Genomic DNA, 12,831 nt, shown 5'->3' with positions numbered 1-12,831 from the left:
TCTACAAAGCCACCATCCGTTCCTGTCTAGATTATAGATGTAAAAGCATATGGGTCCGCAAGACCCAGTGCTCTAAAAATGCTTGACCCTGTCCATAATTCTGCTTTAAGACTGGCCACTGGAGGTTTTTGATGTTCTCCTATAAACAGCCTTCTTGCAGAAACGGGAGAACCTCCTCTTTCTCATAGACGGCAACAACTGTCCCTAAACTATGTTCACGCTCTTTCAGGTAAGCCAGACAACCCTGCATTTGAACCGGTCCTGCGAAATCCACTCCATAATTCTTTCCTAGCGAAACCAAATCATCCTTCACCCTTAGGCGTTAGGGCCAAATCCTACGTCTATGAAATAGGCCTAAACGAATACGAGTTCAAAATCGTCCATCAATGTGATATTCCACCCTGGAGCGTCTCAATGCCAAAAGTTATTTTAAATCTTTCTAGGTTTAAAAAAGTCTCCACTCCAGAAACAGTCTACCAACAAGATTTCCGTCAAATACTAGGCAGCCTCGCACCTTGCGATGTTGTCTATACTTACGGGTCAAAGGAACGTCGTAGAACTGAATGTGCTTTCGTCACTGGTGTTAGACGATACGGATTTCGTCTTCCCAACGACTCTTAAATTTTCACGGCCGAATTAACAGCCATCAAAATGGCCCTAAATATAACGTGTGCCATGACAAAAAAATTGGTTATCTGCAGCGACTCCCTTATATACAAGCCATCAGCGATATGTATTCTAAACACATTATCATCCGCGAAATATGGCATTCTTTGTCTTCCCTTCAGTCCGAAAGTGCTGCTGTCTTTCTTGTCTGGGTACCTGGACACATAGGAGTATCCGGAAACGACCTGACAGATAGAGGAGCTAAGGAAGCATTAGAACTCCAGCCTTACACCGCAAGGATGGTTTCTTCCGTCATTATCCCGGTGGTGAAGGGCAAACTAAAAGCCAAATGGAATACCGATTGGCAGGCAGTCGTTAACAACAAGTTACGACGTATTAAAGACTGCGTTGGACTCTGGGAGACAGCGAACCTCCCGAGTCGTCGTGAGGAGGTTGTGTTGTGTCGCCTGCGGCTAGGCCACACGCTTCTCACACATGGCTTCTGATGAGTGGAGATGATCCTCCGGTCTGCGACACATGTGACACTGTCATTACAGTTGAACATACGTTTGTTGACTGCCCTCGCTACTCGGTACATAGGCGCAACTCGAATCTGCCGGCTTCGTTGAACGATATTCTCTGCGACGACGAGACGGAAACTCAAAGACTTCTATGTTTTCTGAATACAACGTCGCTGATTAACAAAATATAGTATTGTGTTAAGTTTATCTATTCCGATTATCGATTGTTAATATTTATTAATTTTATTATTTAATTTTTATTTATCATTATCATGACAGCTGCCAAATTAGTCCCTTTACAGCTACCTTGGTGGCAGTAAAATTTGTTAAGTTTGCACAGTTTATTTTATTAATGTTATATACCTTGTCCCTATTTATGTTCTAATTTTCTTTTTAGCCTCTATATGGGTTAAGACCTCTCTACAGTCCTTCCCTTTATAACATGTATTGTTATCTAGTTCTAAGGTTATTTTAAATTATTTACTCACATACTTGCCTTGATTCCAATTTATATTTTTTCTTATAGAATGTAATCTATGATTGTCTAATTGACACCACCAAATACGAGCAGGTGCCAATTCTTTCTTGAGGGCGATGATAACCGTAGCGTTTTTCGCCCCTAATAAAAAAAAGAAATCACTTACATGAAAATACTGGTTTATTTTCTTGTACCGGCGCAAGGTCATACATTGCTGAACTCTAGGACATTTTACAAAATCACCGATGAAATATTCATCAACGTTTGGTAGGTCATATAAGCCCATACAAATTTCTATTCCTACAAAATCTTTGATTTCATCTCTAGAAACCGTGGCCCAATGTGGGTCAAGTTTGTTTACAGCATCTTGTATTTTAGTAGCATATGCATTCGTACACTCGACTATGTTGTCAAAAAAGGCATCACCTCCCAACAATTCCCAACAAGACGAAGAATGCTTGGCCAAAGAAGGACATCATTTGAAGGACATTATCTTCAGGTTTTAAATGTGTGAAATAAGTTGTACTGATATTATTTCCATTAATTTACATCAACATTTTTATTTAATAACGAATAAAATACTTTTTATCAATTGAATCGGTGACATGTAAAAGGATAACATTCCATTTAGTCCATTTTCGTGTATCTCAATTAAACTGAATAACATTTTTTCTGTTTACATTAAGAAAACATGTTTAATTAGAAAGATGTAGATATTGAACTCACATTTAACTTTTCATATACTAATATCTGATTTTGAAGATCGTCACCTAGTTATTATGTATTTTATGGTTGGAATGTTATCCTTTTAGACATCAATGAAATAAAAATATCTTTTTAATTTAAAAAAAACATTGTTTTACTTACAATAAACTTTATGTTGTGTACTAAAACAGCAAGTATATTACATTTAAATCTATTTTAAAAATACTTTTGTTTGACCTATTTTTTAAATGCTTGAAAAAGTTTATTTTTTGATATAGTTAAGTTTTCCTATTCATCGTAGTCACTTTCACTGTGGTTTTCCTCCACATTCCCCTCCAAAGGTATGGACTGGTCCCAAGCCAAGATCTGCTGATAGAATTTGAGATGGTCTTCCGGAACATAGCGAACTATATAGTGAACATCCAATACTTTTTTGGCCTTTACTGGTAACATACCTTGGTATGCTTGTGCGGTTGGAAGGTTTTATTGATCCTGGTTTTCTTAGCTGGAAGGTGCCAGATGCTATTGAATCAATGAAAGGGCGAGCTATAACGTATCCAGGTCTTTTAGAGCTGTACTCAAAGTGCCTGTACTTACTGATGGAGAAGTCTTCAAGTTTGTCAATACTTTTTGTGGTTTTCTTGAAAACTGTAGGCCACCAGTTTTTTAACTCAATAAAGTCATTGTATTGTAAACTCTTCACGACAAACTTCGGATCTTTCACTTTTGCACTTTCAATGATTTCATTGTACTGTATTTGGTGTGTACACTATGTCAAACTTACGGATAGCACGTTTATCTGTAGCAAAGTCACGGTCGCAAGGTAGGAAGCTGTGACCACGAACCGGGAAATAGTGATGAATTGCTGAAAAGCGGCCTGTCATAGTTAGTGTCAACATTCTTACAAGGGTGTGGTTTCTGTTCTGCCACCACAAGCATCATTAAACACATAAAGTTCCTTTACTTCTGGGGGCACTTTAGTGTTTATGTAATCAAGAATCATACTACACACTTCATTTGGACCTTTTTTACCGGAACCCTCATGGTATGTGTAAAAAACAGCTTCATTGGTTGTTAAGTTGTGCACAGAAAATACATACAACCATAGTATTCTCAAGTAAAACATTTCTTGTACTGGCAAAGCAGGCAATGGAACATTTTGGATGAAATTATAAGAAAAAGCCATTGCATCTTCTTTATTTTCACATACTGCTGAAATGCTCTTCGGAAACTGCTGACGAGACGGAAACTCAAAGACTTCTATGTTTTCTGAATACAACGTCGCTGATTAACAAAATATAGTATTGTGTTAAGTTTATCTATTCCGATTATCGATTGTTAATATTTATTAATTTTATTATTTAATTTTTATTTATCATTATCATGACAGCTGCCAAATTAGTCCCTTTACAGCTACCTTGGTGGCAGTAAAATTTGTTAAGTTTGCACAGTTTATTTTATTAATGTTATATACCTTGTCCCTATTTATGTTCTAATTTTCTTTTTAGCCTCTATATGGGTTAAGACCTCTCTACAGTCCTTCCCTTTATAACATGTATTGTTATCTAGTTCTAAGGTTATTTTAAATTATTTACTCACATACTTGCCTTGATTCCAATTTATATTTTTTCTTATAGAATGTAATCTATGATTGTCTAATTGACACCACCAAATACGAGCAGGTGCCAATTCTTTCTTGAGGGCGATGATAACCGTAGCGTTTTTCGCCCCTAATAAAAAAAAGAAATCACTTACATGAAAATACTGGTTTATTTTCTTGTACCGGCGCAAGGTCATACATTGCTGAACTCTAGGACATTTTACAAAATCACCGATGAAATATTCATCAACGTTTGGTAGGTCATATAAGCCCATACAAATTTCTATTCCTACAAAATCTTTGATTTCATCTCTAGAAACCGTGGCCCAATGTGGGTCAAGTTTGTTTACAGCATCTTGTATTTTAGTAGCATATGCATTCGTACACTCGACTATGTTGTCAAAAAAGGCATCACCTCCCAACAATTCCCAACAAGACTTGAAGAATGCTTGGCCAAAGAAGGACATCATTTGAAGGACATTATCTTCAGGTTTTAAATGTGTGAAATAAGTTGTACTGATATTATTTCCATTAATTTACATCAACATTTTTATTTAATAACGAATAAAATACTTTTTATCAATTGAATCGGTGACATGTAAAAGGATAACATTCCATTTAGTCCATTTTCGTGTATCTCAATTAAACTGAATAACATTTTTTCTGTTTACATTAAGAAAACATGTTTAATTAGAAAGATGTAGATATTGAACTCACATTTAACTTTTCATATACTAATATCTGATTTTGAAGATCGTCACCTAGTTATTATGTATTTTATGGTTGGAATGTTATCCTTTTAGACATCAATGAAATAAAAATATCTTTTTAATTTAAAAAAAACATTGTTTTACTTACAATAAACTTTATGTTGTGTACTAAAACAGCAAGTATATTACATTTAAATCTATTTTAAAAATACTTTTGTTTGACCTATTTTTTAAATGCTTGAAAAAGTTTATTTTTTGATATAGTTAAGTTTTCCTATTCATCGTAGTCACTTTCACTGTGGTTTTCCTCCACATTCCCCTCCAAAGGTATGGACTGGTCCCAAGCCAAGATCTGCTGATAGAATTTGAGATGGTCTTCCGGAACATAGCGAACTATATAGTGAACATCCAATACTTTTTTGGCCTTTACTGGTAACATACCTTGGTATGCTTGTGCGGTTGGAAGGTTTATTGATCCTGGTTTTCTTAGCTGGAAGGTGCCAGATGCTATTGAATCAATGAAAGGGCGAGCTATAACGTATCCAGGTCTTTTAGAGCTGTACTCAAAGTGCCTGTACTTACTGATGGAGAAGTCTTCAAGTTTGTCAATACTTTTTGTGGTTTTCTTGAAAACTGTAGGCCACCAGTTTTTTAACTCAATAAAGTCATTGTATTGTAAACTCTTCACGACAAACTTCGGATCTTTCACTTTTGCACTTTCAATGATTTCATTGTACTGTATTTGGTGTGTACACTATGTCAAACTTACGGATAGCACGTTTATCTGTAGCAAAGTCACGGTCGCAAGGTAGGAAGCTGTGACCACGAACCGGGAAATAGTGATGAATTGCTGAAAAGCGGCCTGTCATAGTTAGTGTCAACATTCTTACAAGGGTGTGGTTTCTGTTCTGCCACCACAAGCATCATTAAACACATAAAGTTCCTTTACTTCTGGGGGCACTTTAGTGTTTATGTAATCAAGAATCATACTACACACTTCATTTGGACCTTTTTTACCGGAACCCTCATGGTATGTGTAAAAAACAGCTTCATTGGTTGTTAAGTTGTGCACAGAAAATACATACAACCATAGTATTCTCAAGTAAAACATTTCTTGTACTGGCAAAGCAGGCAATGGAACATTTTGGATGAAATTATAAGAAAAAGCCATTGCATCTTCTTTATTTTCACATACTGCTGAAATGCTCTGCATTTTGTAGAGCTTGTTGGCCCGTCTCTTGTGAACTAGCATTTCTGATGCCGCTGCCAACTTAGCGTTATCATTCAAGGAAGATCTCATTTTTGTGTTTAAGTTCTCTCACTGTGAACACACATCAACTTGAGGTCGTCCAAACCTATAACCGTAGTCCTGTTTGTATATGTTTAGAAAATACTCATACTTTACTTCATTTGTCAAATTAGGATATTTTTCAAGAAACATATCATGGAGTTTTTTTACAGTTAGAGTGGCATCAAGATAGGAAACCGTCTGAGACGAGTAATGTGAAATTTTCTTTGGATACGATTCGATATGATGTTTTATTTTCATTAGAATGTCATCTGATTTTCTAGGTTGATTACCATGAAATCCTCTTTTGTCGTTGGGCAATTCACCCTTATTAAGTAGATTAGTTAAACGTTGAAGTGCCTTATTACTAATGCTGCTCAAACTCATGAAAGCTTTTCTGCATACTTCAACTTTGGTATTTCCTTTCATTACAAAATAACTAAAGAAAGACAAAATTTGCTTTGAAGAATGATTTTTTGGTCTATGTCGTTGAACATCATGTCGGTTAATTAAACCCATTAAGAAAGTGTCAGTTTTATTTTTTGGCTTCCCACTATACACCAACTTTAGTATGTTGGACTTGTATTCAACTGAAAAATCATCAGTACACAGTTTGCGACATTTACAATCAGGTCCTGTCTTCTCCTGTTCTATCAGTTTACCTGTAGAAGTGACAAACTCATGTCCTTCCCTTCTTGCCTTTTTCTCTGCATTACGTATATTTCCACTCCCTCTTCTTTTCAATGAACTATCTTCAGTCCCAGAGTCTGAGTCAGCCATATCACCAAGTTCACTTATCAAAATTAAAACAAATAATGATAAAAACCACACTAGAATTAACCAACGACTTAGCATTAACCTTACTTTTCTGGTAAACTCACAAGCTCCAATGAGGCAAAATAAAACAGGTGATCTGCAGTTCAGCTACTAACAGCTGATACAGTTATTTTAACAAAGACATACAACAAAATTAAATGCAATGCTAATGAATAAGTTATACAATGCAAAACACACCTACATTGGAATGTTATCCTTTTACATCTCAATAAAGAAACTGCTTCTCATGTGAGATTTAAAAAGATAACATTCCAGGAATGTTATCCTTTTAAATCTCAGTTGAAAAAGATGATTTCATAGCAACCTTTATTGTGGAGGAATATTATTGTTCTTCTCACTTGATAGACCCATGTTAGACCAAAAAAATGGCTATCTCAGTTTAATTTCAGCCAGCAAAAATGGAATGTTATCCTTTTACATCTCACCGATTCAATTTTTGTTTTTTTTTTTTTTTTTTGTTCTTTTAATGCATCAGATCTTTTTGCCGCACTCTGTATAAAAAATTGAAGGAGTTAACAAACTATCTTTTTGAAATGATATTTAAAATTTGGTTATAAAATATGTATATCAACATGCTTCATGCGACCCATCCAGAACGTCTACAAGTAGTTCCACTCATCAGTCATTTTTGCCTTCAGGAGACTCTGCACAAGACACAGGAGACAATGTAGGAATATCAACACCCCATTCAGACCAGGACAATGACATCCAGGACTTAGATATCACAGCACCTAAATGACGATTATTTTGCAATAGGCTGTAATGAGATTAGGTGCTATGAAGCCGCACCGTTTTACAATGAATTACATTTGCCAAGAGGTACAATTTTGTGGACCAGGAACGAATTTAGCCTAACGCTTGTGTAGGGGTATTAGAGGGAACGGACCAATGCGAGGAATCTCACAATGACGAATGCCACACCGAGGCATATAATAGCTCAATGTGTTACAACAAAGCACCTTGTTTTGGGAATTCTTGCTGTAAATCGTGAAATTGACGCGTTACCCTATTAATTAATTTGTGCGTGTGGATACAGTTTTTGTGACCAGGAACGAATTTACCAATACGCTTATCTAGGGATGATAGGAAGGCTTTGTCCCTTAAGGCTGGGTTCACACTGGAGGAGCATTCTGTCTGAGACAATCGTCGCGAGTCATTTTGTTGGAGCATTTTGACAGTTTGCTCCTCTAGTGTTCGGTACCTCCGGACAAGCACCATTTTGACTCGAGAGTTAAATTAAAAATAAGTTAGTGCGCTACACTTTGGCGTAGCAACACGTACAACATAAGTGCTGAAGAAGTAAATGTTGCTTTGAGCTTATGGGAGTTTGTAAAAATGTTGGGTATGCCTCCGGAAAGGAAGCATTGGGTTCACCCAATTAATGAAAAGAGGGATGTGAAATCTTTTATATCAGAACTAAAGAGTTTTCCAGAAAAATTTCACAACTATTGCAGAATGAGTGTAAAGAGTTTTGAGGAACTGTTGGACATAGTTCAAGACCACATTACTAAGAAGGATACGAACTGTCGTAAAAGTATAACAGCGGAGGAAAGACTTTTCATTTTTAAGGTACAATACAATACAACAATTTTATTGCTTATACAAAAAATTACATTGCAATGCTAGAGACACAAAATATTTGGAAATACTAACCTAACAATAGTAATTGAATAGCCTAATGCATCCTCTGGGATATGTTTTACGTAAAAATAAAACATACCTACGTAGCCTATAAATATTGAATTAAATTGTGATATTATTTCCCAATTATTATTATTGGTACATAAACTCATCCACACTATAAAAAACCATTTACCAACAAAAACTCTTAATTTCGATTTATTAAGGTTAGTTGTTGGATTTGGTTGGTTTTACTTTGCTTTCCGGCATGTAATTGTGTTTAAAATTGTTTTACATACATTACCTACATTATATTGTAATATGTAATAACAATTTATCAGTAATTTTTAATAAAAAAAAGGATCACGCACGATGCCTGCCCGCTGCTTGCTCTTTTAGAAAAAAAAATTAACTCGAGTAGTTCCAAATTTGAAGTCCAGATCACGTCAGTGCCCCTGATCACTAATAGGTAATTCTAAGCAATATATGACTGTCTGGCGGTTGCCTGCTCCCTATAACTGCTTTTCGGCAAGAAATTCTAGTCATTTCCTTTTCTAATTGACTATTGGAACATTATATTGTAATATGAGAAAAATCGAGGTTGACCCATATATTGCTTAGAATTACCCCTAAATATAACGTGTGCCATGACAAAAAAATTGTTATCTCCAGCGACTCCCTTAGTGGTATACAAGCCATCAGCAACATGTTTTCTAAACACGTTATCATCCGCGATATATGGAACTCTTTGTTTTCCCTTTAATCCGAAGGAGTTGCTGTCTTTCTTGTCTGGGTACCTGGACACATTGGAGTATCCGGAAACGAGCTGGCAGATAGAGGAGCTAAAGAAGCATTGGAACTCCAGCCTTACACCGCAAGGATGGTTTCTTCCGACATTATCCCGGTGGTGAAGGGCAAACTGAAAGCCAAATTGAATACCGATTGGCAGGCAGTCGTTAACAACAAGTTACGACGTATTAAAGACTGCGTTGGACTCTGGGAGACAGCGAACCTCCCGAGTCGTCGTGAGGAGGTTGTGTTGTGTCGCCTGCGGCTAGGCCACACGCTTCTCATAAATGGCTTCCTCATGAGTAGAGATGATCCTCCGGTCTGCGACACATGTGACACTGTCATTATTGTTAAACATGTGCTTGTTGACTGCCCTCGCTACTCGGTACATAGGCGCAACTCGAATCTGCCGGCTTCGTTGAACGATATTCTCTGTGATAACGAGACGGCAACTCTAAGATTGCCGTGTTTTCTCAATGCAACGTTGCTAATTAATAAAATGTGATATTATGTTAAACTTATTTATTCCGATTATCCATTGTTGTTAATATTTATAAATATTTATTTATCATTGTCAAGACAGCTGCCAAATTAGCTCCTTTATAGCTACCTTGGTGGGAGTAAAATTTGTTAAGTTTGCACAGTTTATTTAATTAATGTTATGTATCTTGTCCTTATTTATGTTCTATTTATCGTTTTAGCCTCTATATGGGTTATGACCTCTCTATAGTCTTTCCCTTGTTACATTTATTGTTATCTAGTTTTAAGTAGTATTATTTAAATTACTTACTCACCTACTTGTGATTCCTATTTTTTTTTTGTTATATAGAATGTAATCTTTATTTACCTAATTGACACCACCAAATACTAGCAGGTGCCAATTCTTGCTTGAGGGCGATGATAACCGCAGCGTTTTTTGCCCCTTATAAAAATGGAACTAAAAGAATTAAAATATCTTCAGTACTTTGATACTTATGACATTTTTCTCACATAGGTTTTTTGTATAATTTTTTATGAAAATAATTTTTTCTGAAGGCACTTTTCAAAATATTACTATTATTTTACTTCCAGGGCTGCATTCTAGCAAAGTCTTGTAGAAAGTATTTTGGTAAGTTAGTTTATAATGTAAGTGAGAAACCAATGGACAGACTTTATATTGATTATTTTGGTCCACTTGTAAGAAGTAAAATGCAGAACAACAATGTTTTAATAATTGAGGACCTTGCCGGACAAAGGGCACATAGTAAGATATTGTACTTTCGGGAAACGGCTCTTAAAGTTTATAGTTGTAAAGATATTTTGTAACACTTAAAGGATCCTGTGCTTAAAATTTATTGTACTGGAATATTTTATAAACTTTATTATAATGTTATTACTCTTGTATTTACTGAAAAGTACTAATTAGTAAAAATAAAATTTATAAGAGATGTTATGTGCCCTTTTTTAGCAATACATAGCCTATAACCTAAACTAATGGATAAATGCAGTGAAATATAAAAACAAGTTGATAAAGAACAAACTTTATTATATCACATAGCCAAAATCATAAAAATAAGGTTTTCAAGAATTTTCCTCAAAAATTTGCTCCAGCCATATTTCGTCATCTGCGGTCAAGTACTTCATCAAACTTCGGACATCAATGATTTTAGCTTCCGACACTTCAGGAAATGGCACTGTTGCAGGTTGAATTTCTCCTAATGTTTGTTTATTTACAGTGTTCATAAACTTGAAAGGAGAGTAGGTAGGAACAAAAGTGCTAGAACACACAACAGTTCCATCACTTTTGTATTTAATTATTACGTACTTCATGATTGTAAACTTCTGTTTTTTAGCCAACTTTTGAAAGTCTTCGAAGAAAGGCTGAAGGCTCTTAACCCAATCTTTTATGAGACTTCGATCCATTATTACTGTAAAAGGGCTAGGCTTCTGCCGAGCCTGAACCATAGCTTGCAGCCATGGCTTTGCAGTTCCGATGACCTCTCTCTTTTTGATATGAGACCTAACAAGACCAAAGTTCCGGTCACATTATGAGAATGAATGGCCCCTAACTGGAAACAACTGTATAATTTCTACGCCAAACACTTTGCTGAACCACGAACAAAATTTAACCATTGTGGCGTTGCGGTTTTGTCCCCCAGCAGAGTCCGATAACAAAACAACAGTTTTTACTTCTGATTTTTCAATATATTTCTTAAGGCAATCGTACAGAAATGAAGCCACACTGTTCGAATTCTTAGATGCTTGTGATTCCATGAAACAGTAGAAGTAAGACTCGTCATCATTGAAAATGTGTACGTTAAATGCATATAACCATAAAAGCCTTTTGTAACATTGGCTGTTCACATTAATTCTTGGCACTGGGTAGTTTTGAGCATAGTCAAATTCACATACCAAAAAAGAAGAATCAGTTTTTGCTTTTTCTATGAACTCATGTTTTAAAGCTAGTCTTCTTTTATATTTACGCTGATGAATCTGATAAGGTACTTTGATTGGATCATTAGGATTTCTTGACAGTTTTTCTCTGCATTCTGTACAATAATCGCACACATCACTTTTAGGTGACCTCATACCAAATTCATGGCCAAACTTAGATTTGAAACACTTAAAGTAGTGGGGGTAGCCCATTTTCAAGTTTTCATTTGTTTCAGACCTATAAAACTCTTGAAACAATGTGTAAAGAGTTTTAATATTGAGCTCCGGGTTGTCAAAGTACTTTAGAGAGGTTTTATTGCCACTATAATGGCTTAGGCTATATGGAATTGATTCAAGGTGTGTCTTCATCAAATCAAAAACATTATGTTTCAATTTGTGTGGTCGATTAGTGTGATGACCTCTCCGTTCTGTAAAGTCCTGATCATTTAACACTTTTTGTTGGATTACTCTTATTCTTTTAGGACTTATTTGTAAAAGTTTTCTTAAGAAACCTTGACAGACTGATACCTTAAAACCACCAACGTTGATACTATAGGCCCAAATATTAATTCGGGCTTTTTTGGGTTGAATGGTCTGAGTTTGTTGATCAATCTTTTCTATACATTTAGAAATAAATGAGTCTTGCAACTCTTTACCTTGGTTGTAGAATGATGAAAATAATTCGTTCTGATGTTCTGCAGTAAAACTTTCAAAACATTTCTTACTACAACACTCGGTAACATAAAAAAACTGCTTTCCACTTACAGTCTTTCCAGACCTACCGACATACTCTTTGCCTTTAAATCGTTTCACTTTAGCACTTTCACGTTTCAAATTTGTATTGTTACTGTATAGTTTACGTTTGCGTTTAACTTTCGGCTGATCCATTGCACTTAATAGCTCTAGTTTTTAAAAGGATTTAACTTATGAACAATGAACATAACCTCAATAATTCAACAAGCTGAAAATAGAAACAGCACTGATGTTAGATGTCATTGTTTTGGATTTTGTCAGCTGCACAGCTGCAAAAAAAATTCTCTCAGAAACCAAAGAATAGAGATTTTTTTTCAAACTTTCAGGGCACATTCTAAACAACATGGCGGATCCAATAAAGCAATTGCCGGAAAAAGGGCACATACACCTATATGCCCTTTGTCCGGCATTGTCCACAATTATTATGGATGACCATAGCAAGTTTGTATGGTTGTATGCAGTCAACGATGCCAAAGGTTCATCTGTAATTAAACTCCTGGACAATATTGTGT

Source organism: Homalodisca vitripennis, unplaced genomic scaffold (assembly GCF_021130785.1).
Source record: "Homalodisca vitripennis isolate AUS2020 unplaced genomic scaffold, UT_GWSS_2.1 ScUCBcl_313;HRSCAF=2038, whole genome shotgun sequence".
Classification (NCBI taxonomy): Eukaryota; Metazoa; Arthropoda; class Insecta; order Hemiptera; family Cicadellidae; genus Homalodisca; species Homalodisca vitripennis.
This window is presented reverse-complemented; position numbering follows the sequence as displayed.